Below are 9627 nucleotides of genomic sequence, written 5' to 3' on the forward strand. Positions count from 1 at the left end.
AGACGGAGGTGGTGACGAGGACTCGGAGGTGCAGGAGCTTGAAGATTTCTGTCTCTGATTTCATCATTACAAGTCCGGCAGTGTGCAGGGTCGAGCGTGGGACTGGGCTTGTTGGTGGAGAGCGAGACAGAGGAGGTAGACAATTGGAGTTCAGGTTTCGTCCCTGAAACACCATCAAACACATTTGATAGATTACTAAATGCATAATAATAGGGTACTCTTCCTTGTTGTTACATGTTTCTTAATTACAGTTAGTGAGGAAAACCATTGACATAATTATGATGAACTATATGTTTAGGCGTTCTCAGTTTTTGTTATTGCCTTTAAGTAACTACTAGTACTAGTCATGGTGTCTTTCCTTTGAACTACACTGATGGTTGAGAAAGAACTTTTTCTTCACATAATAATTATAAAACCATTGTATTGCTAAAAATGAAAGCTTTGGGACTTTATTTATATTTGGGGGAGATTGAAAATTTGAAACTATTTGCTCGGATAGTTATTTCAGAGTGTTTACTACATAATTTGATGTTGGGTATTGGGTTATTAGGATTGGTAACTCTGTTTCTTTCATTGTTAGTTTGGTTGTGATTTAGTTGAGAAGATTATATTTCAAACAATTTGGTCCCGAGTTCTGATGGTGGGAGTTTTGTCTTTTCTTGACTGAATTTGCTTCTGGCATATCTGATATTACTTTAGCCATATCTGTTTCAAGCATTCCTTTTCAAGGTTCTGTTAGGTCTCTCTCTCAGTCCCTTTTCAACGGTATTTCTTTTAGGAGAATAAAAGATTGATTGAATTTCTTAACTTGACATTGCTTTTGGTAGAATGTCATTATCTTCCTTGTGGCTGCTGTATTTGATAATACAGATTGTTGGCTGATGTGAATTTTACTGTATTTAGTAATGTATTCTAATTTATGAAAAAAGAGGGTTGGTTTCATTCACCTGGGTTTTCATGTCTGGTCTGGTTATATCATAAAGGCTATAAATTTGTATGTAATTGTGATATTAACTGTATATCTGGGTCACAGAAAAACGTAATTCATCAATTTTCTGAAAAAATTGATTCTTGTATTGATAATCGCCCTGTTTGTTCTTGTTATGGCTATAGGATGAAGATCTTATCTTTTTCACCCTCGGAACCTCATGAACAGCTGCAAGACAATAATCATGTTGTATATCCAGAGGAGAAGATGAGTTTCTAAATCTTTTGAGATCAAGCATATCTAGAGGAAGCAGCTTTTAGGTATCTTGTTGTATATCATGTACATGCATAGAAAGTTTGGTTTGACTTTAACATAAAAAAGGTTCCATATTGGAAAAGAAAAGGGTTTATTCTGTATAGCAATTAACTTAGAAAAACACACATCCCACGAGCTTGTTAGTGTTTGATTCATTGTTGTGTGCCATTACATATTTGATTGAATGAATTTATCATCATCAAATTGATTTCAATAACTTTGAAGCTAAAATATTTCACTGCTTTATCTTTAGCTTGTCTTTTTCTTAGTGTCTTATCCTTTTAAGAAATCATGTAACTACTTCCTTGTATTTTTTCTTTATATAAATAGTACAAGTGAATACAAGTAGTGTTGTTTCTTTTTAAATCCCTGTTGTTCGTAAATTTTAAGTGCAACTCTCTAATTTTTGGTTCTAGTTTCATGTGATTAGAAAGGCCCTCTTATTAGTTTATCTTGTTTTTTAATTTTTGGTTCTAATTCAGTGGTTGAATCGTTTCACACACTTTTATGTTTTCTTTTTCTTGTATAACAGAAATCATATTTGTCTTTTTTTCTTAGGCCCTTTTTCTTGTAGGACCTTTATCGAATTACTTAAGTTTCTCCCTTCACACATCTTACTTAGCCAAAATGTTATAAAATTGGATGAGTTCCTCTGTTTACTGTTCATATATATTCTTTAATAAAGGGGTTGAAAAATGGTTGATGCTGAAATGTAACTAATGGACAACCTTGCTGCAATGTAAAAGGGGTTGTATAAACTTGTTTTATTGTAAGCTTTGTTGCTCTCTCTGATTATAGGGCATTGGCATTTGTGCTTGTGCTGCATCAACTGGTTTTCCAGTTGGTTTAAAACTTTGATTAGAGTCATTAGATTTTTGACATAACCACTGCTGGGACATAAGTTCAATGATGTTATTTTCTATAACCAGGTCAAATAGAACAGGTCCTCTGTTATCCTTGATTGAAAACATGAACTTTTTTCAAAAGGTTTTGCTTTTGATATATGTTTGTCTTTGGTTTTGAAAAAAAAGTTCTGTTCATGGGAATAATTTGTTAACAGTTTCCAATATGCTAATTGTGAGATTTTTCTTATGCTAAGGTTAAGGTGGAAACTTTACAGAATCTGTTTCTCACTTGGTAGCTTAACACCTTTCATGTCAGGTGCCCCTTTTGAGATGGAAGAGATTTGCTTTAGTTGCAGCAATGTGCATTCTCGCAGTTCGAGCAGTGATTGTTCAACTAGCTTTTTTTCTTCACATGCAGGTTATGTTATATCTATTCCTCTTGTTGCAAGCCAAGTTGAACTTTGCATGTCTCTTTCTACTCATACTATGCATGATCCAAACATTCTTATTTCTTGTGCCCAAAGCTGATTGTCTTTTAATAAAAATAAGTTTTCATTATGCCATTTATTGTATGGATATAAACTAAAAATAACTAAATCATGCATGACATAGATATTAAGAATGTAAATGAAAAGGAACATGTATCATATAAATAGAAGGGGAAGGAATAATGTTTATTTGGGTATCTGTTTTACCAAATAGTTGCATATTTTAGCCATTTGTTACTATGATCATGTAAATTATAATAGTAATGCGTTTCAGATTTCAATAATTTTTTTTTTTAAATTGAAAAGATTTCAATGATTCCAAGTACTGAAATATGCATTGATTTTCAGACCCATGTCTTTAAAAGGCCAGCTGCCTTCTCAAGGCCTCTCATATTTGCAACTGCATTTATGAGCTTCTTCTCAGTTGTTATAGCATTATTTAAGGTATCAACTTTTGTTTTTTTTCCATGGAACTATGTTGTGTGCTTTCCCTTTCTGCTTGATTAGTACTGTGAATGTTGATTTTTTTATATGTATTTCCTTGATTAGGTATTGGGACACACAATTTTGGCTTCAATACTCTGGACTAATGCCAAGTCGGTTGATTTGAGCAGCAAAGCTGCAATAACATCGTTTTACATGTTCATATGGAAGGTAAATAACTATGGTGCCAAATTTAATTTGTTTGGCGCTCAGTTTAGTTTAACAAAATTGCAAAAATAATATTTTAGATCAGGAACCTATTTTTAGATCAGAAAGTACTTAAAAGGGAAAGAATACCCCATTTTTGTTACTTGAAAACAAAGCAGTTTGATGAATGCATAAAAGAAGGTTCTGAGGTATTGAGTTGTCTTCCTTTTGATTTCTATTATACTATATATCAGTCAACTGTGATTAATAATCAAGACATTTATAATAATAGCACCAAAGCTAGAGGACTGTTTGTTATCTAAAATTGCTTTTGTATTTTCTCATTTTCAATCTATCAGTTCTGATCTTATAATAAAAAAATTGTTTTAGAAAATAATGCTTATAATAAATGTCTTCTGAAGGATGTTTATGCAATTGCCCTGCTAACCATTGGGGGACATTCTTGTTGTTAGGATGCTGTCTCTGATCTTATCAAGGCTCATGAAGTTTCTCCTGATGATGAAACAATTGCAGAGGTCTTGAGGTGTGATTTCTTGTGAATGATCTTCTTGGACTTTGTTATAGCAGATTAACATCAATTGTTCCTTCTTTTTCTTTTTTTAACTAGCATATATTGTTTTAACAGGGATGCTGAGGAAAGATTACTGAAGGAGGGAGGTGCACCAAGAGGTTTGTTAATTTTGTACTTATTTTATTTTCAGTTGATGTTAGTTCATTACTTTGCATGAAGTTCGTATGAAGCTTTATGTTAAACTTTGTAAGTTTTATTTTACTATCCATATCTGTGTAACCTCTGTTTAGACTGTGTTTTGTGACTATCTATAGAATTTATAACATTTAAATTCTTTTCTTTCTTTGTTTAAGATATATTTATTGTTAAATCTTATTTGTGTATATCCTAAAACTAAAAAGTAAACAAAGGAACAAAATAGATCTAAACTTGTCTAGAAATATTTGGTTTATCACTTCATAATGATGCTGATTTCGGCTAAATTCTTCATGCTATTACAGGATGATGACTTGGAAAGCCTCAAATTTTTGATAAATTCTGCTAGATGTTAGGCACCCAATAAAAGGTAAAAAAAAAAATGAATAAATGAAGTTGTGGGTAGTGTAAAAGATTTTCTTGAAGGTGAGTTATATTTTGTGGTTAAAGAGTCTCAGTGGTCTCTTGAATACACCATTAATTTGTTTGTGGGTCTTTGTATTGCTGATGCACACTAGTATGTTGAATAACTAGAATGAATCTTTATTGATACCAAAACCATATTACAAGGGGTTCCAAGACTTATTTTCCTTGGATTATATTTCTTATGAGAATAGTTTCATTTTTGTTAGCATGCAGTTTTATATTTGTTGCTTATCTTTATCTATTTATTTTTCAGAGTGTTTGAACAAGTTCCCTCGAAGGACTAGTACACCATCTAGGGTTCACAGTCAAGCACAACAAGCTGAAGAATAGCTACAACATCAGCAACAACAGCAGCAACAATAGCATCATCCAAACTATAGTTTGAAGTAAAAAATGTTCAAGATTATAAAACTTTATTATGTTAAGTTTTCAAATTTAAGTTAGAACTAAGATCTCATGAAGTAGACACATTCATGGTTCGAATTAGTTATTGTTTAATGTAATACTTATGGTTTATCAATTTATTGAGAATTACATTTTATGATTAATTTTGATTTTGTTTATCAAAATACAATAATGAAAATCTTTTAATTAAAAAAAACCATACAAGTATACTTATCAAAAAATAATTTAAAATATATTATCCACACTAAAGTAACAATTTTATTACTATATGTTATGATTTAAAAATATATTATAAGCGTAAAAAATCGTTATGGTTTATATAATATAACAAACTAAAAATGTTATCAAAATAATCAAATGTAACAGTTGAAAAATGTTATGAAAAAATACAAGATTAAACTTCAAATTTATAACCAAAAACTCTATCTAAATGTTATTATTTGAATATTATAGCACCTAAATATGTGTTATTGAATAGTTTAAGATAACACCGAACATAACATTCAAAAACTGTTATAGAAAAGACTGGACTTTTAATAACAGGGGCTATGTTAGCATTTTCAGAAGTGCTATCAATAGTCCCGGATAGCAGTTTTTAAGTGTTATGAATACTGTTTTTTCTTGTAGTGCTAGTTTGTTTCAGCAGTTGGATCCTGACTGGGTCTGAACAGGGTGACTCTGAATCAGTTTTACTTTTGGCACTGGCAGTTGTGTGCGGTGGATGGTGTACTTCCATGCAGTGGACATGGGTTAAAGAACTTATGAGTTGGGTTGTAAGAATTTGAAGGTTAGGTTAAGTATTCCGGTAAGGAATAGCCAGTTCAGATTATGACATAAGTAATGAGGTTCTACTGAACAGAATATACCTTGGGTTAAGGTAAGGTTATCGAAATACTGAGGTCAGGGAATGACTTAAGGAAATTTATATCCAGTGAGTGGAACTCCGGTTCCGAGTTGTTGAGTAAATTTCGAGGACGAAATTTCTGTAAGGAGGGGATTGTTGTAATGCCCCAAATTTCCTAATAAGGTTTAAGACCTTGATTAGGAGGCCGGGAGGGCCATAAATGATTTATTATGATATTTAATGATTATATGCATGTTTACGTGAATTATATTATTATATGATGGTGAATGCATGCATATGGGCTCATATTTATAATGCAAGGGCATTTTGGTAATTTGGCCATTGTGGGCGTACTTGTTTATTTTGGGTGCGTGATTGTGATTAATTAGTATAGCCACATTATAAGGTGGATTGGCTCGAGCTATCGACATGAGACGATCATGAGGTGTAAGTGTTCGGTCTAGTCATAACGGGTTTAAGTTCGGGGCTCGGGGTGAGTCTCGGGGTGAATTTAATGATTAGAGAATTACCGGGAATTAAAGGGTAATGGGATATGATTTATTGGTGTTTGAGGATTTTGAGATTAGCGGGAATTGGGAAGCGTTAATTATAATTAACGAGTTAGGCGAGAAAGGACGGTTTTACCCTCGGAAGACTTTAGAGGGGTTTATTTGGCTTAGGGGTATTTTGGTCTTTTGGCCCTAAGGATATATATGACATAAAGGGCTGTGGAAAACAGAGTAAAACAGAGCCATCCTCATCCTCTCTTCCTTCCTCTCCCGTACAAGATTTTCCCTTCTCTTTTCTTTGAATTTTGAGAGCCCAAATCAAGAAGTTAAGCTTGGAAATCAAAGGTGGAAGCTAGGAGACTTGTTTCAACCATTAAAGGGGATTCAAAACAGGTTTCAAGGTGAGTTTTAGACTTTGGTTTCAGGTGTTGCTCTGTTTTCAAGTTTTGGTTTTCAGTTTTTGATACTTGTGAGAAGTTTGGATTCAAAGGGGTTTTGAAGGATTATAGGATTGGGTTTTGATGAGGGGAGGTTATGGGTGTTGTCTAGGGGTTTAATTGTATGTTAGGAAGAGGTTTTATGAAGGTTTGAGGGGCTGGTTCTAAGGGAAAACGCAGGGGAAATTCTGAGTTCGCGTGCTGGTTTTAGGCTGAACTGGGCTCAGTGCCGCGGCACGGCTTTTGCGTGCCGCGGCCCACGCGCGTCTGGCAGATGGGGGCTTCTCTATTTGGGGGGGCGTGCCGTGGCACAGCTTTTGGGGGCCGCGGCCCATAAGGCCAAATTTGCTAAAAAGTGGTTTTTAGCTTAGGGATTCTTACCATAGGCCTTGGGGTTGGACCTAGTACCCGGTTGGGTAGTATTTGAGGTCTCGGGAGCTGGGATTTGGTTTGGGAACCCTCAGTTATCATTTTTATTAATGATACCTTATATTTGGTTATGACTAGGTGACCGCTAAAGGACTAAAAGTTGATCGTTCTCAAGGGTCGTTCTTTTAATCGTTCTAGCTCGGCTTTGAGGTAAGAAAACTGCACCCTGTGTATATGTGACATGCATGGCTATTCTTGATGCGTGTTGGTTGACTATTAAACGTGACATGCATGGCTGTTATAGGTGCATGATGGATTGTTGGATATATTGCATACGGTGCATGAGAAACATGTGATTAGGACATGCTTTGTATACTGGGTATGAGATTGTTCAGAGCTGAACCTCTGTGGTTGTGCATGGTCCTAATTGTACTGGTATCTGTTAGTGAGCATGCTTAATACCTTGTTTATGGATATTGAACATGTGATATATGATGGGTGGCATGTCTTACTCGTGAACGACACTGACTAGTCAGGGACCGACTCTAAAGTCGATGATCACGCATTGAATAGCTCTATAGCATTAATGCGGGACCGACCCTAAGGTCGAAGAACTTATAGGCGCTTGCCTGGTTACGACCAGATGACTATAGCCAAGGTATATGACCCCGGTGACCGTTTGTCACATGGCTAAGGGACGTTGTCCATAGTTTCGAATCTAGAGTCGTGAGGAAGGTTATGTTGGTGACTAATCACCTTGCACCTGTCCTAATCAAGCTTAAGTCGAGAATCATGCATTGAATGGCTCTATGGCATTAATGCCAGACCGACCCTAAGGTCGAAGAACTATTAAGCGCTTGCCTGGTCTACGACCAGATGTTTATGGCCAAGGTATATGACCCCGGTGACTGTTTGTCACATGGCCAAGGGACGCTGTCCATTGCACGACTCTAGGGTCGGGAGGAAGGTTATGTTGGTGACCATTCACCATGCACCTGTCCTAATCAAACTTATGAAAGGATCACTTGTCAGTTAAGCCCTGGTGACCCTATCGTCACATGGCTAGAAGGAGCGATGCTCAGTATTGTGACTTTTGGCTATTGTCACCTATTTGTTTGGACTGATAGTCTTGAATGGTTACTATGATCGTTGTTGACATTATAGCATACTTTATTGGGTTTTCTTGCTGGGCTTCGGCTCACGGGTGCTACGTGGTGCAGGTAAATGCAAGAGGAAGCTGGACCATCCTTGAGTTGGAGAGCTTAGGTGATGACGTGTACATATGCAGCTGCTCGTCCGCTACGGCCGAGGTTTAAAGTGGAACTAGGGTTGAACCCTGTTTTGCCACCTAGGACGGCTTATTGTATATATTTTCTGTAATAAACTCTGAAACTTTATTCTCGGGATCCCAATGTATATATATTAAACGTTCTAGTGGAACGTTACAACTTATCCAAATTGTTTAATCCCTAAACCGCTAATCATACTTAGTTCACGATTTTGGCCAAATGACTCGATTAGCGAGTTTAGCACTGTTTACAAGGCACACCGTAACGGTCCCTGGAGTTGGGGCGTTACATATTCCGACGCCATCGTCAAAAAAGCTTGTAGACCGTTCCAATATTCTCGACAAGCACGATTTCTCAATATCGTCCAAGTCTTGTCAATCGCCATCTAAAGTGTTATAAAAGTATATAAGTTTACAATATGTGAATAGTCTTATATTTTAAAGTGTTATAAAATGTTTATAATAGTCTATTATAAACATTTAATATTTTTAAACTACTTTAAAATGTTTTATAATATAAACAATTATAATTGTTATATTATATTATAATGCTTTTATAATATAATTGTTATATTATATTATAACACATTTAATAATTTTATGCTATTTTATGTTTTATCATTATATTTTATGCTATTTTATCTAATTTATCCTAAAATTATTTAAATAAATTATTATTATCTAATGTTTACTAATTATTTAATTTATACTTAATTAATTAGTTAACTATCATCTAATTTTTCCTTTACTAAAAAATTAATTATTTAATTAATACTTAATTGTTTATTTATTTAATTATTTATCATATTATTAATTTAAATGTTTACTTATTATTAGTTAATTATTATCTAATTTTTCCTTTATCTATTATCTAATTTTTCCTTTATTTAAATAACTTATTATTATCTAATGTTTACTAATTATTTAAATTATACTTAATTAATTAATTAATTAGTTATCTATCATCTATTTTTTCCTTTACTAAAAAATTAATTATTTACTTAATACTTAATTGTTTATTTATTTATTTAATTATTTATCATATTATTAATTTAAATGTTTACTTATTATTAGTTAATTATTATCTAATTTTTCCTTTACTAAAAAATTAATTATTTAATTAATACTTAATTGTTTATTTATTTAATATTCATTTATCATATTATTAAATTAAATCTTTCCTAATTATTTAATAAATTATTAATTAATAATAAATAAATTAATTAATTACTTAATTAATTAATAAATTATTATTATCTAATGTTTACTAATTATTTAATTTATACTTAATTAATTATTTATTTATTTAATTAATTAGTTATCTATCATCTAATTTTTCCTTTACTAAAAAATTAATACTTAATTGTTTATTTATTTATTTAATTATTTATCAATTTATAAATCATATTATTAATT

Source organism: Humulus lupulus, chromosome X (assembly GCF_963169125.1).
Source record: "Humulus lupulus chromosome X, drHumLupu1.1, whole genome shotgun sequence".
Taxonomy (NCBI): Eukaryota; Viridiplantae; Streptophyta; class Magnoliopsida; order Rosales; family Cannabaceae; genus Humulus; species Humulus lupulus.